The sequence below is a fragment of the Ranitomeya imitator genome, chromosome 9 (genome assembly GCF_032444005.1).
Source record: "Ranitomeya imitator isolate aRanImi1 chromosome 9, aRanImi1.pri, whole genome shotgun sequence".
Lineage (NCBI taxonomy): Eukaryota > Metazoa > Chordata > Amphibia > Anura > Dendrobatidae > Ranitomeya > Ranitomeya imitator.
In genome coordinates, this window is record NC_091290.1 from 47,261,025 (window position 1) to 47,277,646 (window position 16,622).

Consider the following 16,622-nt stretch of genomic DNA (forward strand, 5'->3'; position numbering starts at 1 on the left):
ATAACCAGTACAGTACTAACCACTGAGTCACCTTGCTCCCTATGTACAGTACAGTGCTAACCACTGAGTAACAGTGCTCCCTATATACAGTACAAACCACTGAGTCACCATGCTCCCTATATACAGTACAGTGCTAACCACTGAGTCGCTGTGCTCCCTATATACAGTACAGTACTAATCACTGAGTCACCGTGCTCCCTATATACAGTATAGTACTAACCACTGAGTCACCGTGCTCCCTATATACAGTATAGTACTAACCACTGAGTCACCGTGCTCTCTATGTACAGTACAGTACTAACCACTGAGTCACCGTGCTCCCTATATACAGTACTAACCACTGAGTCGCCGTGCTCACTATATACAGTACAGTACTAACCACTGAGTCACCGTGCTCCCTATATACAGTATAGTACTAACCACTGAGTCACCGTGCTCCCTATATACAGTACTAACCAGAGTCGCCATATTCCCTATATACAGTACAGTACTAACTAGAGTCGCCGTGCTCCCTATATACAGTACAGTACTAACCACTGAGTCAACGTGCTCACTATATACAGTATAGTACTAACCAATGAGTCACCATGCTCCCTATATACAGTACAGTGCTAACCACTGAGTCGCCGTGCTCCCTATATACAGTACAGTACTAATCACTGAGTCACCGTGCTCCCTATATACAGTATAGTACTAACCACTGAGTCACCGTGCTCCCTATATACAGTACAGTGCTAACCACTGAGTCACCGTGCTCTCTATATACAGTACAGTGCTAACCACTGAGTCACCGTGCTCCCTATATACAGTACTAACCACTGAGTCGCCGTGCTCCCTATAAACAGTACAGTACTAACCACTGAGTCACCGTGCTCCCTATATACAATGCAGTGCTAAGCACTGAGTCACCGTGCTCCCCATATACAGTATAATACTAACCACTGAGTCAACGTGCTCCCTATATACAGTACTAACCACTGAGTCACCGTGCTCCCTATATACAATACAGTACTAACCAATGAGTCACTGTGCTCCCTATATACAGTACAGAACTAACCACTGAGTCACCGTGCTCCCTATATACAATACAGTACTAACCACTGAGTCACCGTGCTCCCTATATACAGTATAGTACTAACCACTGAGTCACCGTACTCCATACATACAGTACAGTACTTACCACTGAGTCACCGTGCTCCCTATATACAGTACTAACCACTTAGTCACCGTGCTCCCTATATACAGTACAGTGCTAACCACTGAGTCACCGTGCTCCCTATATACAGTACAGTACTAACCACTGATTCACCATGCTCCCTATATACAGTACTAACCACTGAGTCATCGTGCTCCCTATATACAGTACTAACCACTGAGTCACCGTGCTCCATATATACAGTACAGTACTAACCACTGAGTCACCGTTCTCCCTATATACAGTACTAACCACTGAGTCACCGTGCTCCGTATATAGAGTACAGGGCTAACCACTGAGACACCGTGCTCCCTATATACAGTACAATACTAACCACTGATTCACCATGCTCCCTATATACAGTACTAACCACTGAGTCACCGTGCTCCCTATATACAGTACAGTACTAACCACTGAGTCACCGTGCTCCCTATATACAGTACAGTACTAACCACTGAGTCACCTTGCTCCCTATATACAGTACAGTGCTAACCACTGAGTAACCGTGCTCCCTATATACAGTACTAACCATTGAGTCACCATGCTCCCTATATACAGTACAGTGCTACCACTGAGTCGCCGTGCTCCCTATAAACAGTACAGTACTAATCACGGAGTCACCGTGCTCCCAATATACAGTATAGTACTAACCACTGAGTCAAAGTGCTCCTTATGTACAGTACAGTACTAACCACTGAGTCACCATGCTCCCTATATACAGTACTAACCACTGAGTCGCCGTGCTCCCTATATACAGTACAGTACTAACCACTGAGTCACCGTGCTCCCTATATACAGTACAGTACTAACCACTGATTCACCATGCTCCCTATATACAGTACTAACCACTGAGTCATCGTGCTCCCTATATACAGTACTAACCACTGAGTCACCGTGCTCCATATATACAGTACAGTACTAACCACTGAGTCACCGTTCTCCCTATATACAGTACTAACCACTGAGTCACCGTGCTCCGTATATAGAGTACAGGGCTAACCACTGAGACACCGTGCTCCCTATATACAGTACAGTACTAACCACTGATTCACCATGCTCCCTATATACAGTACTAACCACTGAGTCACCGTGCTCCCTATATACAGTACAGTACTAACCACTGAGTCACCGTGCTCCCTATATACAGTACAGTACTAACCACTGAGTCACCTTGCTCCCTATATACAGTACAGTGCTAACCACTGAGTAACCGTGCTCCCTATATACAGTACTAACCACTGAGTCACCATGCTACCTATATCCAGTACAGTGCTACCACTGAGTCGCCGTGCTCCCTATAAACAGTACAGTACTAATCACGGAGTCACCGTGCTCCCAATATACAGTATAGTACTAACCACTGAGTCAAAGTGCTCCTTATGTACAGTACAGTACTAACCACTGAGTCACCATGCTCCCTATATACAGTACTAACCACTGAGTCACCGTACTCCATATATAGTACAGTACTAACCACTGAGTCACCGTGCTCCCCATATACAGTACTGACCACTGAGTCACCGTGCTCCCTATATACAGTACAGTGCTAACCACTGAGTCACCGTGCTCCCTATATACAGTACAGTACTAATCACTGAGTCACCGTGCTCCCAATATACAGTACTAGCCACTGAGTCACCGTGCTCCATATATACAGTACAGTACTAACCACTGAGTCACCGTGCTCCCTATATACAGTATAGTACTAACCACTGAGACACCGTGCTCCCTATATACAGTACAGTACTAACCACTGAGACACCATGCTCCCTATATACAGTACTAACCACTGAGTCACCGTGCTCCCTATATACAGTACATTACTAACCACTGATTCACCATGCTCCCTATATACAGTACTAACCACTGAGTCACCGTGCTCCCTATATACAGTACAGTACTAACCACTGAGTCACCGTGCTCCCTATAACCAGTACAGTACTAACCACTGAGTCACCTTGCTCCCTATGTACAGTACAGTGCTAACCACTGAGTAACAGTGCTCCCTATATACAGTACAAACCACTGAGTCACCATGCTCCCTATATACAGTACAGTGCTAACCACTGAGTCGCTGTGCTCCCTATATACAGTACAGTACTAATCACTGAGTCACCGTGCTCCCTATATACAGTATAGTACTAACCACTGAGTCACCGTGCTCCCTATATACAGTATAGTACTAACCACTGAGTCACCGTGCTCTCTATGTACAGTACAGTACTAACCACTGAGTCACCGTGCTCCCTATATACAGTACTAACCACTGAGTCGCCGTGCTCACTATATACAGTACAGTACTAACCACTGAGTCACCGTGCTCCCTATATACAGTATAGTACTAACCACTGAGTCACCGTGCTCCCTATATACAGTACTAACCAGAGTCGCCATATTCCCTATATACAGTACAGTACTAACTAGAGTCGCCGTGCTCCCTATATACAGTACAGTACTAACCACTGAGTCAACGTGCTCACTATATACAGTATAGTACTAACCAATGAGTCACCATGCTCCCTATATACAGTACAGTGCTAACCACTGAGTCGCCGTGCTCCCTATATACAGTACAGTACTAATCACTGAGTCACCGTGCTCCCTATATACAGTATAGTACTAACCACTGAGTCACCGTGCTCCCTATATACAGTTCAGTGCTAACCACTGAGTCACCGTGCTCTCTATATACAGTACAGTGCTAACCACTGAGTCACCGTGCTCCCTATATACAGTACTAACCACTGAGTCGCCGTGCTCCCTATAAACAGTACAGTACTAACCACTGAGTCACCGTGCTCCCTATATACAATGCAGTGCTAAGCACTGAGTCACCGTGCTCCCCATATACAGTATAATACTAACCACTGAGTCAACGTGCTCCCTATATACAGTACTAACCACTGAGTCACCGTGCTCCCTATATACAATACAGTACTAACCAATGAGTCACTGTGCTCCCTATATACAGTACAGAACTAACCACTGAGTCACCGTGCTCCCTATATACAATACAGTACTAACCACTGAGTCACCGTGCTCCCTATATACAGTATAGTACTAACCACTGAGTCACCGTACTCCATACATACAGTACAGTACTTACCACTGAGTCACCGTGCTCCCTATATACAGTACTAACCACTTAGTCACCATGCTCCCTATATACAGTACAGTGCTAACCACTGAGTCACCGTGCTCCCTATATACAGTACAGTACTAACCACTGATTCACCATGCTCCCTATATACAGTACTAACCACTGAGTCATCGTGCTCCCTATATACAGTACTAACCACTGAGTCACCGTGCTCCATATATACAGTACAGTACTAACCACTGAGTCACCGTTCTCCCTATATACAGTACTAACCACTGAGTCACCGTGCTCCGTATATAGAGTACAGGGCTAACCACTGAGACACCGTGCTCCCTATATACAGTACAGTACTAACCACTGATTCACCATGCTCCCTATATACAGTACTAACCACTGAGTCACCGTGCTCCCTATATACAGTACTAACCACTGAGTCACCGTGCTCCCTATATACAGTACAGTACTAACCACTGAGTCACCTTGCTCCCTATATACAGTACAGTGCTAACCACTGAGTAACCGTGCTCCCTATATACAGTACTAACCATTGAGTCACCATGCTCCCTATATACAGTACAGTGCTACCACTGAGTCGCCGTGCTCCCTATAAACAGTACAGTACTAATCACGGAGTCACCGTGCTCCCAATATACAGTATAGTACTAACCACTGAGTCAAAGTGCTCCTTATGTACAGTACAGTACTAACCACTGAGTCACCATGCTCCCTATATACAGTACTAACCACTGAGTCGCCGTGCTCCCTATATACAGTACAGTACTAACCACTGAGTCACCGTGCTCCCTATATACCGTATAGTACTAACCACTGAGTCACCGTACTCCATATATACAGTACAGTACTAACCACTGAGTCACCGTGCTCCCTATATACAGTAGTGACCACTGAGTCACCGTGCTCCCTATATACAGTACAGTGCTAACCACTGAGTCACCGTGCTCCTTATATACAGTACTAACCACTGAGTCACAGTGCTCCCTATATACAGTACTGACCACTGAGTCACCGTGCTCCCTATATACAGTACAGTGCTAACCACTGAGTCACCGTGCTCCCTATATACAGTACAGTACTAACCACTGATTCACCATGCTCCCTATATACAGTACTAACCACTGAGTCACCGTGCTCCCAATATACAGTACTAGCCACTGAGTCACCGTGCTCCATATATACAGTACAGTACTAACCACTGAGTCACCGTGCTCCCTATATACAGTATAGTACTAACCACTGAGACACCGTGCTCCCTATATACAGTACAGTACTAACCACTGAGACACCATGCTCCCTATATACAGTACTAACCACTGAGTCACCGTGCTCCCTATATACAGTACATTACTAACCACTGATTCACCATGCTCCCTATATATAGTACAAACCACTGAGTCACCGTGCTCCCTATATACAGTACAGTACTAACCACTGAGTCACCGTGCTCCCTATAACCAGTACAGTACTAACCACTGAGTCACCTTGCTCCCTATGTACAGTACAGTGCTAACCACTGAGTAACAGTGCTCCCTATATACAGTACAAACCACTGAGTCACCATGCTCCCTATATACAGTACAGTGCTAACCACTGAGTCGCTGTGCTCCCTATATACAGTACAGTACTAATCACTGAGTCACCGTGCTCCCTATATACAGTATAGTACTAACCACTGAGTCACCGTGCTCCCTATATACAGTATAGTACTAACCACTGAGTCACCGTGCTCTCTATGTACAGTACAGTACTAACCACTGAGTCACCGTGCTCCCTATATACAGTACTAACCACTGAGTCGCCGTGCTCACTATATACAGTACAGTACTAACCACTGAGTCACCGTGCTCCCTATATACAGTATAGTACTAACCACTGAGTCACCGTGCTCCCTATATACAGTACTAACCAGAGTCGCCATATTCCCTATATACAGTACAGTACTAACTAGAGTCGCCGTGCTCCCTATATACAGTACAGTACTAACCACTGAGTCAACGTGCTCACTATATACAGTATAGTACTAACCAATGAGTCACCATGCTCCCTATATACAGTACAGTGCTAACCACTGAGTCGCCGTGCTCCCTATATACAGTACAGTACTAATCACTGAGTCACCGTGCTCCCTATATACAGTATAGTACTAACCACTGAGTCACCGTGCTCCCTATATACAGTATAGTACTAACCACTGAGTCACCGTGCTCCCTATGTACAGTACAGTACTAACCACTGAGTCCACGTGCTCCCTATATACAGTACTAAACACTGAGTCACCGTGCTCACTATATACAGTACAGTACTAACCACTGAGTCACCGTGCTCCCTATATACAATATAGTACTAACCACTGAGTCACCGTGCTCCCTTTATACAGTACAGTACTAACCACTGAGTCACCGTGCTCCCTATATACAGTACTAACCAGAGTCGCCGTATTCCCTATATACAGTACAGTGCTACACACTGAGTCACCGTGCTCACTATATACAGTACAGTACTAACCACTGAGTCACCATGCTCCCTATATACAGTACTAACCAGAGTCGCCGAATTCCCTATATACAGTACAGTGCTAACCACTGAGTCACCGTGCTCCCTATATACAGTACAGTACTAACCACTGAGTCACCGTGCTCACTATATACAGTATAGTACTAACCACTGAGTCACCGTGCTCCCTATATACAGAATAGTACTAACCACTGAGTCACCATGCTCCCTATATACAGTACAGTACTAACCACTGAGTCACCGTGCTCCCTATATACAGTAGTAACCACTGAGTCGACGTGCTCCCTATACACCATACAGTACTAACCACTGAGTCAGTGTGCTTCCTATATACAGTACAGAACTAACCACTGAGTCACCGTGCTCCTTATATACAGTATAGTGCTAACCACTTAGTCACCGTGCTCCCTATATACAGTACAGTACTAACCACTGAGTCACCGTGCTCCCTATATACAGTACAGTACTAACCACTGAGTCACAGTGTTCCCTATATACAGTACAAGCCACTGAGTCACCGTGCTCCCTATATACAGTACTAACCACTGAGTCACCGTGCTCCCTATATACAGTACAGTGCTAACCACTGAGTCACCGTGCTCCCTATATACAGTACAGTACTAACCACTGAGTCACCCTGCTCCCTATATACAGTACAGTGCTAACCACTAAGTCACCGTGCTCCCTATATACAGTACAGTACTAACCACTGAGTCATCGTGCTCCCTATATACAGTAAAGTACTAACCACTGAGTCAACGTGCTCCCTATATACAGTACTAACCACTGAGTCACATTGCTCCCTAAACACCATACAGTACTAACCACTGAGTCACTGTGCTTCCTATATACAGTACAGAACTAACCACTGAGTCACCGTGCTCCCTATATACAATACAGTACTAACCACTGAGTCACCGTGCTCCCTATATACAGTACTAACCACTGAGTCATCGTGCTCCCTATATACAGTACAGTGCTAAACACTGAGTCACCGTGCTCCCTATATACAGTACAGTACTAACCACTGATTCACCATGCTCCCTATATACAGTACTAACCACTGAGTCACTGTGCTCCCTATATACAGTACTAACCACTGAGTCTCCGTGCTCTATATATACAGTACAGTACTAACCACTGAGTCACCGTGCTCCCTATATACAGTACTAACCACTGAGTCACCGTGCTCCCTATATACAGTATAGTACTAACCACTGAGACACCGTGCTCCCTATATACAGTACAGTACTAACCACTGAGTCACCGTGCTCCCTATATACAGTACTAACCACTGAGTCACCGTGCTCCCTATATACAGTACAGTGCTAACCACTGAGTCACCGTGCTCCCTATATACAGTACAGTCCTAACCACTGATTCACCATGCTCCCTATATACAGTACTAACCACTGAGTCACCGTGCTCCCTATATACAGTACAGTACTAACCACTGAGTCACCGTGCTCCCTATAAATAGCACAGTACTAACCACTGAGTCACCGTGCTCCCTATATACAGTACTAACCACTGAGTCACCATGCTCCCTATATACAGTACAGTGCTAACCACTGAGTCGCTGTGCTCCCTATATACAGTACAGTACTAACCACTGAGTCACCGTGCTCCCTATGTACAGTACAGTACTAACCACTGAGTTACCTTGCTCCCTATATACAGTACTAACCACTGAGTCGCCGTGCTCCCTATATACAGTACAGTACTAACCACTGAGTTACCGTGCTCCCTATATAAAGTATAGTACTAACCACTGAGTCACCGTGCTCCCTATACACAGTACAGTACTAACCACTGAGTCACCGTGCTCCCGATATACAGTACTAACCAGAGTCGCCGTATTCCCTATATACAGTACAGTGCTAACCACTGAGTCACCGTGCTCCCTATATACAGTACAGTACTAACCACTGAGTCACCGTGCTCCCTATATACAGAATAGTACTAACCACTGAGTCACCGTGCTCACTATATACAAAATTGTACTAACCACTGAGTCACCGTGCTCCCTATATACAGTATAGTACTAACCACTGAGTCACCATGCTCCCTATATACAGTACAGTACTAACCACTGAGTCACCGTGCTCCCTATATACAGTACAAGCCACTGAGTCACCGTGCTCCCTATATACAGTAGTAACCACTGAGTCACCGTGCTCCCTATATACAGTACAGTGCTAACCACTGAGTCACCGTGCTCCCTATATACAGTACAGTACTAACCACTGTCACCCTGCTCCCTATATACAGTACAGTGCTAACCACTGAGTCACCGTGCTCCCTATATACAGTACATTACTAACCACTGAGTCATCATGCTCCCTATATACAGTAAAGTACTAACGACTGAGTCACCGTGCTCCCTATATACAGTACTAACCACTGAGTCGCCGCCCTCCCTATAAACAGTACAGTACTAACCACTGAGTCACCGTGCTCCCTATATACAATACAGTGCTAACCACTGAGTCACGGTGCTCCCCATATACAGTACAGTACTAACCACTGAGTCAACGTGCTCTCTATATACAGTACTAACCACTGAGTCACCATGCTCCCTATATACAGTACAGTGCTAACCACTGAGTTACCGTGCTCCCTATATACAGTACAGTGCTAACCACTGAGTAACCGTGCTCCCTATATACAGTACTAACCACTGAGTCACCATGCTCCCTATATACAGTACAGTGCTACCACTGAGTTGCCGTGCTCCCTATAAACAGTACAGTACTAATCACGGAGTCACCGTGCTCCCTATGTACAGTACAGTACTAACCACTGAGTTACCTTGCTCCCTATATACAGTACTAACCACTGAGTCGCCGTGCTCCCTATATACAGTACAGTACTAACCACTGAGTTACCGTGCTCCCTATATAAAGTATAGTACTAACCACTGAGTCACCGTGCTCCCTATATACAGTACAGTACTAACCACTGAGTCACCGTGCTCCCGATATACAGTACTAACCAGAGTCGCCGTATTCCCTATATACAGTACAGTGCTAACCACTGAGTCACCGTGCTCCCTATATACAGTACAGTACTAACCACTGAGTCACCGTGCTCCCTATATACAGAATAGTACTAACCACTGAGTCACCGTGCTCACTATATACAGTATTGTACTAACCACTGAGTCACCGTGCTCCCTATATACAGTATAGTACTAACCACTGAGTCACCATGCTCCCTGTATACAGTACAGTACTAACCACTGAGTCACCGTGCTCCCTATATACAGTACTAACCACTGAGTCGACGTGCTCCCTATATACAGTACAGTGCTAACCACTGAGTCACCGTGCTCCCTATATACAGTATAGTACTAACCACTTAGTCACTGTGCTCCCTATAAACAGTACAGTGCTAACCACTGAGTCACCGTGCTCCCTATATACAGTGCAGTACTAACCACTGAGTCACAGTGTTCCCTATAAACAGTACAAGCCACTGAGTCACCGTGCTCCCTATATACAGTAGTAACCACTGAGTCACCGTGCTCCCTATATACAGTACAGTGCTAACCACTGAGTCACCGTGCTCCCTATATACAGTACAGTACTAACCACTGTCACCCTGCTCCCTATATACAGTACAGTGCTAACCACTGAGTCACCGTGCTCCCTATATACAGTACAGTACTAACCACTGAGTCATCATGCTCCCTATATACAGTAAAGTACTAACGACTGAGTCACCGTGCTCCCTATATACAGTACTAACCACTGAGTCGCCGCCCACCCTATAAACAGTACAGTACTAACCACTGAGTCACCGTGCTCCCTATATACAATACAGTGCTAACCACTGAGTCATGGTGCTCCCCATATACAGTACAGTACTAACCACTGAGTCAACGTGCTCCCTATATACAGTACTAACCACTGAGTCACCATGCTCCCTATATACAATACAGTACTAACCACTGAGTCATTGTGCTCCCTATATACAGTACAGTACTAACCACTGAGTCACCGTGCTCCCTATATACAGTACTAACCACTGAGTCACCGTGCTCCCTATATACAGTACAGTGCTAACCACTGAGTCACCGTGCTCCCTATTTACAGTACTAACCACTGAGTCACTGTGCTCCCTATATACAGTAGAGTACTAACCACTGAGTCACCGTGCTCCCTATATACAGTACAGTACTAAACACTGAGTCACCGTGCTCCCTATAAACAGTACAGTACTAACCACTGAGTCATCGTGCTCCCTATATACAATACAGTACTAACCACTGAGTCACCGTGCTCCCTATATACAGTACAGTGCTAACCACTGAGTCACCGTGCTCTCTATATACAGTACCGTACTAACCACTGATTCACCATGCTCCCTATATACAGTACTAACCACTGAGTCACCGTGCTCCCTAGATACAGTACAGTACTAACCACTGAGTCACCGTGCTCCCTATAAACAGTACAGTACTAACCACTGAGTCACCTTGCTCCCTATATACAGTACAGTGCTAACCACTGAGTAACCGTGCTCCCTATATACAGTATAAACCACTGAGTCACCATGCTCCCTATATACAGTACAGTGCTAACCACTGAGTCGCCGTGCTCCCTATATACAGTACAGTACTAATCACTGAGTCACCGTGCTCCCTATATACAGTATAGTACTAACCACTGAGTCACCGTGCTCCCTACATACAGTATAGTACTAACCACTGAGTCACCGTGCTCCCTATGTACAGTACAGTACTAACCACTGAGTCACCGTGCTCCCTATATACAGTACTAACCAGAGTCGCCGTATTCCCTATATACAGTACAGTACTAACCACTGAGTCACCGTGCTCCCTATATACAGTACAGTACTAACCACTGAGTCACCGTGCTCACTATATACAGTATTGTACTAACCACTGAGTCACCGTGCTCCCTATATACAGTATAGTACTAACCACTGAGTCACCATGCTCCCTATATACAGTACAGTACTAACCACTGAGTCACCATGCTCCCTATATACAGTAGTAACCACTGAGTCGACGTGCTCCCTATATACAGTACAGTGCTAACCACTGAGTCACCGTGCTCCCTATATACAGTATAGTACTAACCACTTAATCACCGTGCTCCCTATATACAGTACAGTACTAACCACTGAGTCACCGTGCTCCCTATATACAGTACAGTACTAGCCACTGAGTCACAGTGTTCCCTATATACAGTACAAGCCAATGAGTCACCGTGCTCCCTATATACAGTACTAACCACTGAGTCACCGTGCTCCCTATATACAGTACAGTGCTAACCACTGAGTCACCGTGCTCCCTATATACAGTACAGTGCTAACCACTGAGTCACCGTGCTCCCTATATACAGTAAATTACTAACCACTGAGTCATCGTGCTCCCTATATACAGTACAAGCCACTGAGCCATTGTGCTCCCTATAAACAGAACAGTACTAACCACTGAGTCACCGTGCTCCCTATATACAATGCAGTGCTAAGCACTGAGTCACCGTGCTCCCCATATACAGTACAGTACTAACCACTGAGTCAACGTGCTCCCTATATACAGTACTAACCACTGAGTCACCGTGCTCCCTATATACAATACAGTAATAACCACTGAGTCACTGTGCTTCCTATATACAGTACAGAACTAACCACTGAGTCACCGTGCTCCCTATATACAATACAGTACTAACCACTGAGTCATCGTGCTCCCTATATACAGTACAGTGCTAACCACTGAGTCACCGTGCTCCCTATATACAGTACAGTACTAACCACTGATTCACCATGCTCCCTATATACAGTACTAACCACTGAGTCATCATGCTCCCTATATACAGTACTAACCACTGAGTCACCGTGCTCCATATATACAGTACAGTACTAACCACTGAGTCACCATGCTCCCTATATAGAGTACTAACCACTGAGTCACCGTGCTCCGTATATACAGTACAGAGCTAACAACTGAGTCACCGTGCTCCCTATATACAGTACAGTACTAACCACTGATTCACCATGCTCCCTATATACAGTACTAACCACTGAGTCACCGTGCTCCCTATATACAGTACAGTGCTAACCACTGAGTAACTGTGCTCCCTATATACAGTACTAACCACTGAGTCACCATGATCCCTATATACAGTACAGTGCTAACCACTGAGTCGCCGTGCTCCCTATATACAGTAGAGTACTAATCACTGAGTCACTGTGCTCCCTATATAGAGTATAGTACTAACCACTGAGTCACCGTGCTCCCTATGCACAGTACAGTACTAACCACTGATTCACCATGCTCCCTATATACAGTACTAACCACTGAGTCACCGTGCTCCCTATATACAGTACAGTACTAACCACTGAGTCACCGTGCTCCCTATATACAGTACAGTACTAACCACTGAGTCACCTTGCTCCCTATATACAGTACAGTGCTAACCACTGAGTAACCGTGCTCCCTATATACAGTACTAACCACTGAGTCACCATGCTCCCTATATACAGTACAGTGCTAACCACTGAGTCGCCGTGCTCCCTGTAAACAGTACAGTACTAATCACTGAGTCACCGTGCTCCCAATATACAGTATAGTACTAACCACTGAGTCACTGTGCTCCCTATATACAGTAAACTACTAACCACTGAGTCACCGTGCTCCTTATGTACAGTACAGTACTAACCACTGAGTCACCATGCTCCCCATATACAGTACTAACCACTGAGTCACCGTGCTCCCTATATACAGTACAGTACTAACCAGAGTCGCCGTATTCCCTATATACAGAACAGTGCTAACCACTGAGTCACCGTGCTCCCTATATACAGTTCAGTACTAACCACTGAGTCACCGTGCTCACTATATACAGTATAGTACTAACCACTGAGTCACCGTGCTCACTATATACAGTATTGTACTAACCACTGAGTCACCGTGCTCCCTATATACAGTATAGTACTAACCACTGAGTCACCATGCTCCCTATATACAGTACAGTACTAACCACTGAGTCACCGTGCTCCCTATATACAGTAGTAACCACTGAGTCGACGTGCTCCCTATATACAGTACAGTGCTAACCACTGAGACACCGTGCTCCTTATATACAGTATAGTACTAACCACTTAGTCACCGTGCTCCCTATATACAGTACAGTACTAACCACTGAGTCACCGTGCTCCCTATATACAGTACAGTACTAACCACTGAGTCACAGTGTAACCTATATACAGTACAAGCCACTGAGTCACCGTGCTCCCTATATACAGTACTAACCACTGAGTCACCGTGCTCCCTATATACAGTACAGTGCTAACCACTGAATCACCGTGCTCCCTATATACAGTACAGTACTAACCACTGAGTCACCCTGCTCCCTATATACAGTACAGTGCTAACCACTGAGTCACCGTGCTCCCTATATACAGTACAGTACTAACCACTGAGTCATCGTGCTCCCTATATACAGTAAAGTACTAACCACTGAGTAACTGTGCTCCCTATATACAGTACTAACCACTGAGTCGCCGTGCTCCCTATAAACAGTACAGTACTAACCACTGAGTCACCGTGCTCCCTATATACAATACAGTGCTAACCACTGAGTCACCGTGCTCCCCATATACAGTACAGTACTAACCACTGAGTCAACGTGCTCCCTATATACAGTACTAACCACTGAGTCACCGTGCTCGCTATACGCCATACAGTACTAACCACTGAGTCACTGTGCTCCCTATATACAGTACAGAACTAACCACTGAGTCACCGTGCTCCCTATATACAATACAGTACTAACCACTGACTCACCGTGCTCCCTATATACAGTATAGTACTAACCACTGAGTCACCGTACTCCATATATACAGTACAGTACTAACCACTGAGTCACCGTGCTCCCTATATACAGTACAGTACTAACCACTGAGTCACCGTGCTCCCTATATACAGTACTAACCACTGAGTCACCGTGCTCCCTATGTACAGTACAGTGCTAACCACTGAGTCACCGTGCTCCCTATATACAGTACAGTACTAACCACTGATTCACCATGCTCCCTATATACAGTACTAACTACTGAGTCACCGTGCTCCCTATGTACAGTACTAACCACTGAGTCACTGTGCTCCCTATAAACAGTACAGTACTAACCACTGTGTCACCTTGCTCCCTATATACAGTACAGTGCTAACCACTGAGAAACCGTGCTCCCTATATACAGTACTAACCACTGAGTCACCATGCTCCCTATATACAGTACAGTGCTAACCACTGAGTCGCCGTGCTCCCCATATACAGTACAGTACTAATCACTGAATCACCGTGCTCCCTATATACAGTATAGTACTAACCACTGAGTCACCGTGCTCCCTATGTACAGTACAGTACTAACCACTGAGTCTCAGTGCTCCCTATATACAGTACTAACCACTGAGTCGACGTGCTCCCTATATACAGTACAGTACAAACCACTGAGTCACCTTGCTCCCTATATACGGTATAGTAGTAACCACTGAGTCACCGTGCTCCCTATATACAGTACAGTACTAACCACTGAGTCACCGTGCTCCCGATAAACAGTACAGTACTAACCACTGAGTCACCTTGCTCCCTATATACAGTACAGTGCTAACCACTGAGTAACCGTGCTCCCTATATATAGTACTAACCACTGAGTCACCATGCTCCCTATATACAGTACAGTGCTAACCACTGAGTCGCCGTGCTCCCCATATACAGTACAGTAGTAATCACTGAGTCACCGTGCTCCCTAAATACAGTATAGTACTAACCACTGAGTCACCGTGCTCCCTATATACAGTACAGTACTAACCACTGAGTCACCGTGCTCCCTATGTACAGTACAGTACTAACCACTGAGTCACCGTGCTCCCTATATACAGTACTAACCACTGAGTCGACGTGCTCCCTATATACAGTACAGTACTAACCACTGAGTCACCTTGCTCCCTATATACGGTAAAGTACTAACCACTGAGTCACCGTGCTCCCTATATACAGTACATTACTAACCACTGACTCACCGTGCTCCCTATATACAGAATAGTACTAACCACTGAGTCACCGTGCTCACTATATACAGTATTGTACTAACCACTGAGTCACCGTGCTCCCTATATACAGTATAGTACTAACCACTGAGTCACCATGCTCCCTATATACAGTACAGTACTAACCACTGAGTCACCGTGCTCCCTATATACAGTACCAACCACTGAGTCGACGTGCTCCCTATATACAGTACAGTGCTAACCACTGAGTCACCGTGCTCTCTTTATACAGTATAGTACTAACCACTTAGTCACAGTGCTCCCTATATACAGTACAGTACTAACCACTGAGTCACTGTGCTCCGTATATACAGTACAGTACTAACCACTGAGTCACAGTGTTCCCTATATACAGGACAAGCCACTGAGTCACCGTGCTCCCTATATACAGAACTAACCACTGAGTCACCGTGCTCCCTATATACAGTACAGTACTAACCACTGAGTCACCCTGCTCCCTATATACAGTACAGTGCCTACCACTGAGTTACCGTGCTCCCTATATACAGTACAGTACTAACCACTGAGTCATCGTGCTCCCTATATACAGTAAAGTACTAACCACTGAGTCACCGTGCTCCCTATATACAGTATAGTACTAACCACTGAGTCACCGTGCTCACTATATACAGTATTGTACTAACCACTGAGTCACCGTGCTCCCTATATACAGTATAGTACTAACCACTGAGTCACCATGCTCCCTATATACA